This window comes from Sarcophilus harrisii, chromosome 3, assembly GCF_902635505.1.
Source record: "Sarcophilus harrisii chromosome 3, mSarHar1.11, whole genome shotgun sequence".
In the NCBI taxonomy this organism is placed as follows: Eukaryota; Metazoa; Chordata; class Mammalia; order Dasyuromorphia; family Dasyuridae; genus Sarcophilus; species Sarcophilus harrisii.
Window position 1 is genome coordinate 611,338,647 of NC_045428.1, and position 8,622 is coordinate 611,347,268.

An 8,622-nucleotide genomic window follows, 5' to 3' on the forward strand; every position below is an offset into this window, starting at 1 on the left:
ATTTTGAGGAATCTAAAGTTCACTGCTCTTCCCCTCTCCTCTTTCCCTATATTGTAGCCGCTTTTTCTTGTCTCTTTTATGGAAGATAATTTACTCCATTCCACCCTCCCTTTCCTTTTCTCCCAGTTCTTTCCTCAATCACCCCTAGATTTTATTTTATATTTTAGATTTTATCCTCTCATATTCAATCCACACATTGCCATCTCTTTCTGTCTTTCTCTTTTTCTTTCTCTCTGACTCTCTAATATATATGTATAAGTTTTAACTTTTATAATAATGAGCTCATTATTTTAAGTTACAAGTATCTTGTAGGAATGCAAACAGATAACCCTTGTTAAGTCCTTTATGATTTCTATTCTCCTCCTCCATCTCCTCCTCCTCCTTCATTTTCTTTCTTTTTCTCCTACTTCTTTTTCTTGCAATTTTCTCCTTCTTTTCTTTCTCCTCCTCCTCTTCTCTTCCTTCTCCTTCTTGCAATTCTTCTTCTCTTTTTCTTCTTCCTGAAATTCTTCTTCTCTTTCTCCTATTTTTCTTTTATTCTTTCTCCTTTTATTCCTTCTCCTTTTCCTCTTTCTGCATCTCCTTCTCTTTCTACTTTTTTCTCCTTCTCCTTCTTCCTGCAATTCTTCTTTGCAATTCTTCTCCTTCTCTTTCTTCTTCTCCCCTTCCTCTTCCTCCTTTCTTTTCCTCTCTTCCTTCTTTCTCCTCCTCCTCCTTTTCCTTCTTCTTCTCCTCCTTTTCCTCCTCCTTTCTCTTTCTCTTCTGCTTCTTATTCTCCTTCTCCTTCTTTCTCTTCCTCCTCTTCTTCAACTTCTTCCTCCTCCTCTTCCTTTTCCTCCCCCTCTTTCTCCTCCTGTTCTTTTTGAGCCAATTTTGATGAGACTAAAGTTTACTACTCTTACTCCCCTCTCCTCTTTCCCTACATTGTAGCAGCTTTTTCTTGTCTTTTCTATGGCTGATAATTTACTCTATTCCACCTCTCCCTTTCCCTTTTTCCTAGTTCATTCCTCAATCACGTCTCAATTTTATTTTATTTTTTAGATTTCATCCTCTCATATTCAATTTATAATGTGCCATCTCTCTCTGTCTCTGTCTCTGTCTCTCTCTCTCTCCTTCTTCTTCTCCCTCTCCCTCTCTCTCTCTTCTCTCTCTGTGTTACTTTTAACTGCCATAATAATGAGCATGTAATTATAAGTTACAACTATCATCTTGTAGGAATGCAAACAGATAAGTCTTCTTAAATCCCTCATGATTTCCATTTTCCTCCTTTTCCAGCTCATTCTCCTCCTTCATTTTCCTTCTCTTTCTCCTTCTCCCTTTTCTTGCAATTTTTCTTCCTGCAATTCTTCTCCTCTTCTTTCTCCTTCTCCTCCTTCTTCTCAAATATGTCTAATATTTTTCTCTTTAAGCCAATTCTGATGGCGGTAAGATACACACTATATTCATCCCCCTCCATTCTTTCTCTCAAGGATAATAAGTTTCCTTTGCCTCTTCCTGTGATGTAGACCCCTACTTTGCCCTTTTCTGGGTACAATTTCCTTTCCACTTCTAGTTTCTAGAACAAGGTATACATGTGATCTTTATAGCAGAAATATATTTCCCAATATTTCTTTTTACCTTTTTAGTTTTCTCTTGATTTCTATATTTGTAGATCGAACTTTTTGTTTTTAGTTCCCATTTTTTCATCAAAAATAAATGAAATTCACTTATTTTGTTGAATGTCCATCTTCTTCCCTGGAAAAAGATGCTCATTTTAGCTGGGTAAGTTATTTTTGGCTGCATACCAAGTTCCTTAGCTTTTTGGAATATCATATTCCAGGAGGCCTTTCGATCCTTTAATGTGGACGCCGTTAGATCCTGGGTAATCCTTATTTTGACTCCTCTATATTTGAATTGATTTTTTCTAGCAGCTTCCAGTATTTTTTCCTTCATCTGATAGTTCTTGCATTTGGCCAGTGATCACCAGGGTACTGACACTCTTCCTGTAGCTGACTTAGGGTCAGACCCTTAGAGTCCTCTAGGCCAAGCAATCATGTGACTTCTTGCAACCTGGGGCCCAAGGCCTGATCTGGCTCTTCAGACCTCTGGGAACAGAGACCATGTGACTTAGGCCTAGTCTCCCTGACTTTTTGAGAAAGCTTCAGCCATTCCTATTGAAAAGGAGAATAAGAGAGGGTCAGTCTCAGGAAGCAATGTTCCCTCCATAGGATTCTGAAAGGAGGAGTCTTTGGGAATAATGGACTGTAAGCAATAACAGAAAGAGCCTACAGGGCAGAGCTCTGAAGGGTCATCTTGGGGCCTTTCACTGTAGGAGTGTATAGGGAAAAGAGAAAGGCCATGGGTCAGAGAAGGAGAATGTAGGCTAAACAGAAAGGGAAGAGGGACAATGAGGGGAAGGAGAGAAACTCTCATTGGAAAGGGGAAGAAAAATGGATGAACTTTTAAAAAACTAATAAAGACGGCTAGTTGAATGATAAGAGATGAAGGGGAATTTGCTAGAGAAGGAAAAGGAAAAAGTGGGGATTAAGAAATGTGGAATGAGATGAAAGCAGAAGAGATGAACAAATGTTTAAAGAAACTGGTGGTAAAGAACTTATAGTATCTTCTCAATGGGACAGCAGGAATAGACAAATTTCTTTGCAACATATAGAACTTCTAAAAAAAAATAAGCACTAGCATAAAGAGAGACTGCACCCAATATAAAAAGGTAGAAATAATTAATACACCCTTTCATTCCCTGCCAGAAATGGATGGATATTTATTTGATTTTCACAGTTCTGAGAATTAAATTGGAGAAACAAAACTTAAATTAGAAACCTTTATCCCACAAGGATATCAGGAAATGATCAAGGGTGAAGGTCATCTTTTCCCAAAAGAATGTAAGCTCCTGGGGTGTAGGACCTGAATTTTGTAATCAGAGATGGTGGCCTGAGATTTGAATATACTCTTTTCTTTTTCTTTTCTGAGGCAATTGGAGTTAAGTGACTTGCTCAGGGTCACATATCTAGGAAGTTTTCAGAGTCTGAGGCCAGATTTGACCTCAGGTCCTCCTGACTTCAGGGCTGGTGCTCTGTCCACTGTACCATCTAGCTGTCCTGTGGCCTGAGATTTGAAAAGAATATTTGGTTCTTTTCCCCCAGCCCTTTTCCATTACTTTCCCCTTCACGGAAGTAAGTTCTTCTGGGGTAGGGCTATGTGCATCCATTCTTGCAAGAATGTAAAATAATTGTTTTCTGCATTCATCTGTGAATCAGGGGAGTTCTGGGCTCCATTCCCTGATGATTATGAAGGGAAATTGGTACAGAGATGGTCAACAAAAGATCCAAACCTAAATGGAGATTTATCAGTGACATGAAATAATGACTGAGTCAGAGAACAAAGATTCCGGGATCTCATAAATGATAAGTTTGCAAAGGAAAATGAAAATGATTCAACAATATCCCCAAATTTCTGGCATTTAGTTAAAGTAGTCCTCAAGGGGGAAAAATAGACTTACTGGGAAAAATAAATGGCCATTTGATTTCCACAATGATAATTTAATTAAAGAAATAAAACTTAAATTAAAAAATTGAAACTCACAAGACCATCAAAGAAAAAAAAAGGACATCTTACCCCCCAAAAATGTAAGCTCTGGGCCAGCTAGGTGGCACCAATGACCAGTGATCAGCCCTGAAGAGAGGAGGTTCTGAGTTCAAATCTGCACTCAGAGACAACACTTTCTAGCCCTGTGACCCTAGGCAAGTCAATTAACCCAACTGCCTCAGAAAAAAACTGGAAACCCAGCTGTAAATCACCTGAGCTTCTTTCCCATCTTTATGATAGATTATGTTCCATCACTCAGGAAACTTGTGAGGTTGCTGATTAAGTTATGTGGGGCCATTGTTGTAATACTGAAAACTAGAATTGGGAAGTAACATTGATGTGGGTTATGATTTTGGGCACAGAAAGGAACCCATTTCCTTTGGGGCACAGAGTGTGGAGTAGGTGTTGGATGGGCACTCAGTGATGAGGTTCAAGGACCCAAATGATGTGGGTGATGTGACACCAGATGATGACAGACCCCAACAGCGGAGGTTCGGCCACGTTAAGTCACGGTGATCATTATCTTTGCCAAAAGGTGGATTTCTTTAGGGAAGAGGTTGCAGACAAAATGGAGAGATACAGTATCAAATAGAGTGGGAGAGCATAGAAAGTGGTTTTAATAATTAATGATGGAAAGGGTTAGAGTCGGGAGGCATTTAGGGTTAGGGTTAGAGTCGGGCGCTGCCTCCCGACACTCCTTTGCCAGGAGAAAGAAAACCCCCCATGAAGCTGGGGCATGCCCTTAGCTGGCAGGCTTAATCCTTAAAGGGACTTAGCCCCCTAAAAGCTAGTCAGCCATACAGAGAAGGGGGTTAGCGCGAATTTAGCATGGTGGAGTTAGGAGAGATACCACATGGTATGTTGAAGGAGAAATGGAAAGCCACACAAAGCAGTGGGCTTTGGCAGACTGACTCAGAGGAAGGCAGTAGTCATGAGAAGGCCCATGAGTAGATTTTATTGGGAAATGGAACCTTGGACATGGCTGGGGTTCCTAACAGGGCAAGGTGATACTGTGCAAGGTCTCTACAGAGGGAGGGTCTCAGGGGTTTGACGCACCTTGGATCTAAGACTGACCAGCTCCTTAAAGGATGGGACCAGACAGCTAAAGGAATCTCTACCAGGGCCTTCTCCCTGCCTGCCTCAGGGGCACTAAAGTAGGGTTGAACAGGCAGGGGAAGTGGACTCAGCCCCTCTTCTGGGGTTCATTACCCTTGTTTGTGCACTTGTCTGGTTTGGAAAAAGCTTAGTTCCGGCTGTAGAGTTCCAGGCTCTTTCCTTTAGATTTCTATAGATCTTTGATTGGGATTTTTGGTGGTTAATCTGAAATTTGGGACAGAAAACTGCGTACTAGTTATTTGTATTGGCTTAGGAAGGTAAAGGCTTAGTCCTCCTTTCCCACACTGGGTATGGCTGCTCCTTAGAGGTGAGAAAACAAATCCACTCACTGGAGCTCACCCCCCTACCTTCTCTGTCTCCCTTGATGATTAAATGAACTTCCTTTCACTTTACTTGCTTCTGTTATTTAACGGAATAGCTTATGGTTACATGGTGTTAATAACTGAATGTTTGCTTTTCTTTTCCAAGTCCCTGGTAGTTTTAAGGCAGAGTCACTGGGGACGCTGTATCCGAGGTTCTACTGCTGAGAGAGGCAAGGAACTTGCAGGAAGTTTGTTACATTTCTGGCTAATTGCAAGTTCTCAAAAACCATTACCAGTAGAAGAAGGGCTGCAGGGTCTGCTTGGGGAGCATGGACATAAATTGACCCAGGCTTTCTGAAGCCCTTGGGCAGGATTTCGCCTGACTAGCTGGCATCGGATGCAGGCTGGCTCTGCGGCCTTAGGATTAAAAAACTCGCTTTGTGAAACTTGCTCTGGAGGTGAAATCTCTTGGGATCATCCCTGATACCATTTTGGGTTCTGACTTTGGGAATGATTATCTGACTGACGTTAGGGACCCACTTTTTCTTTTTTTTTTTTTTTTTTTAATTTAATAGCCTTTTATTTACAGGATATATACATGGGTAACTTTACAGCATTAACAATTGCCAAACCTCTTGTTCAATTTTCCCTCTTCCCCCCATCCCTAAATGGCAGGATGACCAGTAGATTTAAATATTTAAAATATAATTAGATACATAATAAGTATACATAAAAACATTTTTTGCTGTACAAAAGAATCAGACTCTAATTATTGTAAATTGCTTTGAAAAATCAAAAATCGGTGTGCATGAATAAGGGATTAGAATTCAATGAATGGTTTTAGTCATCCCCAAGTTCTTTTTGGTATAGCTGTTCAGTTCATTACTGCTCCATTAAAATGATTTGGTTGATCTTATTTGCGGAGGATGGCCCTGATCCATCAGAACTGGTCATCATCTGTATTGTTTTGAATATAAATGATCTCCTGGTCCTGCTCATTTCCTCACATCAGTTCTTGTCTCCCGCCTTTCTGAAATCATCCTGTTGGTCTTTCACAGAACAGTAATATTCCTTTTTCATATACCACAATTTATTCAGCCATTCTCCAACGTGGACTCCATTCAGTTTCCAGTTTCTAACCACTACAAAGAGCTCCACAAACATTCTGCACATACAGGTCCCTTTCCCTTCTTTAAATTCTTTTGGGATATAATCCCAGTATCCTCTGGATCAAAATATGCAAATTTGATAACTTTTTGACATAGTTCAAACTCTCTCCAAAATGGTTGGATTCGTTCCAACTCCAAACAATGAATCAATGGGGACCCACTTTTTCCAAAAGCCTGGGAAGTTTGGGATAGGTTCCCACTGGCGAAATGGGATTGTTAGCCGTCACCCTCTCCCTCCCTGCTAAAATATTTGTCAGGTAATGACAGGGCCCCCCTCCTCTTCTCTGCCGGGGTAAAAGGTCTCCTCCTTGTAAAGGCCAGCCTCCTTCCCCCCTCCCTTCCTTGGTCTCTGGCCTGGCACAACGGGAAGCAAAGATGGAGAATAATGGGTTGCCTTTTGCCTTGTCCGCTAGATTCCCGTTGTCTGTGTGTTAGATTTCAGGTCCCCATTTCCTCATTTCTTTTATTTTTGGGCTGTGGGTCGGAGGGGCTGTAAATGGGGGACCGCCGGGCAGGGCGGGGCAAAGGGGGAGGGGGGAGGCCACGGGATTTCCTCCTCTGGCTCAGGAAGGGACATCTGCCCTGAAGAGGGGGCCTGTTTTGTGCTCAACTGTCTCCCTAACCTCTTTTTCTGGTTCTAATTTCAGGCTCGTTTAATGAGATCAATAAGTAAAATGACGTTTTTATTTCTCCTGGGCATTGCTTATCATAGGCGATGGCTGTTAACTGAAAAATCCATCCCTCACAATTATGGCCTCCTTCCTCAGGTAACCAGGGGAACTTTGTAATCGGTGTCTAGGTCTCCCTCCCTCCCTAAAGGGAATGGGCCCCCTCCCTTTTTGCCTCCATCTAGTCCTCCTGTCCTTCCCTGTCTCAAAGATCTGAGAGGTAAACTTTCATTTGTTCATCAATTTCCTTTAATATCCTCTTTTCCCCCTAAGAATTGGGGCTAAGTACGCCAAGGGTCCACACCTCAGGAAGTGTATGTTTGAGGCCAAAGAACTTGGCCCCTGGTTGCTTGGGCCAGTGCTCTATCTCACAAAATGCTGCCCCTAATAATATCCTCTATGTAAATCAGCCCCATTTCTACTTTATGTTGTATGGGAAACTGTGGGTCAGTACCTAGTTTCTGCCATACTAGTTTCCAATTTTCCTTGCAGTTTTTGTCAAAGGGTGAGTTTTTATCCTAAAAGCTGGGGTTTAGGACTTTGTCAAATACTAGGTTATTAGAATAATTGACTCTTTTGCCCTGCGAGCCTAATTTATTTCACAGATTGGCTACCCTGTTTCTTTGCCAGTACCAAATGGCTTTGATGAACTGATGCTTTATAATATAGTTTTTGATCTGCCACAGCTAAACTCCCTTCACTGACATTTTTTTCATTAATTCCCTTGAAATGTTTTCCACTTGATGTTTCCCTTGATGTTTTCCACTTTATTAGATCTGACTTTCTTGTGTGGAAAGTGGAAGAGAATGCATTCTCAGTCCCAAACCCTTTTTAATAGTCCCCCTTGATTCCCTGCTGCAGGAACACATCTTGAAGATTCTATCTGCTTTTGTCTGTCTGTCTGTCTCAGAGAGGCCCTCACATTAACAAAGCCTTGTATCTCATACGATCTCTTCTGCCAAATCTCAATGAAAAAAAAAAAGAAAACAAATAAAGCATTTCTCCCAGATTTTTTTTCCTTTAATATATTTGTAGGGGAATTGTCTAGAACAGCAAAAATTAAATGAGTGTCTCCCTCCAGTTTCCATTATATGTAACAACAGTTAAGTTAAATTGGGAACATATACATTTAATTACTTCATGGGAAAATTAATTACAATTTTTCTCTCTCTATCTCCTTCATCCTCTCTTCTTCCCTCCATGCCACCCCTCTGACTCTCTCTGCATTTGTTTCTTTGTTGTTGTTTTTTACTTTTTCTCAATCTCCTTTTCACCCTCTGGCTTTGTTTTATTTCTCTCTTTTTCTCTTTCTCTGTCTTTCTGTCTTTTTCTGACTTTTTTCACTATTTCTCAGTCTTTTTTTTTTTTTTTTTTTTTACTCTCTAGCTCTTTCTGGCTTACTTTATTCTCATTCATTCTCTCTCTCTCTCTCTCTCTCTCTCTCTCTCTCTCTCTCTCTCTCCCCTCAAATTTTTCTCCCTCCCTTTTCCCTACTTCCCTTTCCTGGAGAGAACATAATCCAATTAAATCATGTGAAATCCTTCTAAACTCTTTCCACATTTATCATGCTGCATAATAGAAATCAGATTAAAAAGAGAGAGAGAGAAAGCAAGCAAACAAGAGGAAGGGTGAAAATCCTGTGTTGTGATCCACATTCAGTCCCTATAGTTTCTCTGGATACAAATGGCTCTCTCTGTCCAATACAGGTCTTTAATTTACTTTTGGGGCCAGCCTATGTACAACTCCACAGACTGCCGGGGACAGTCTGGGTTTGATTTCATCCAT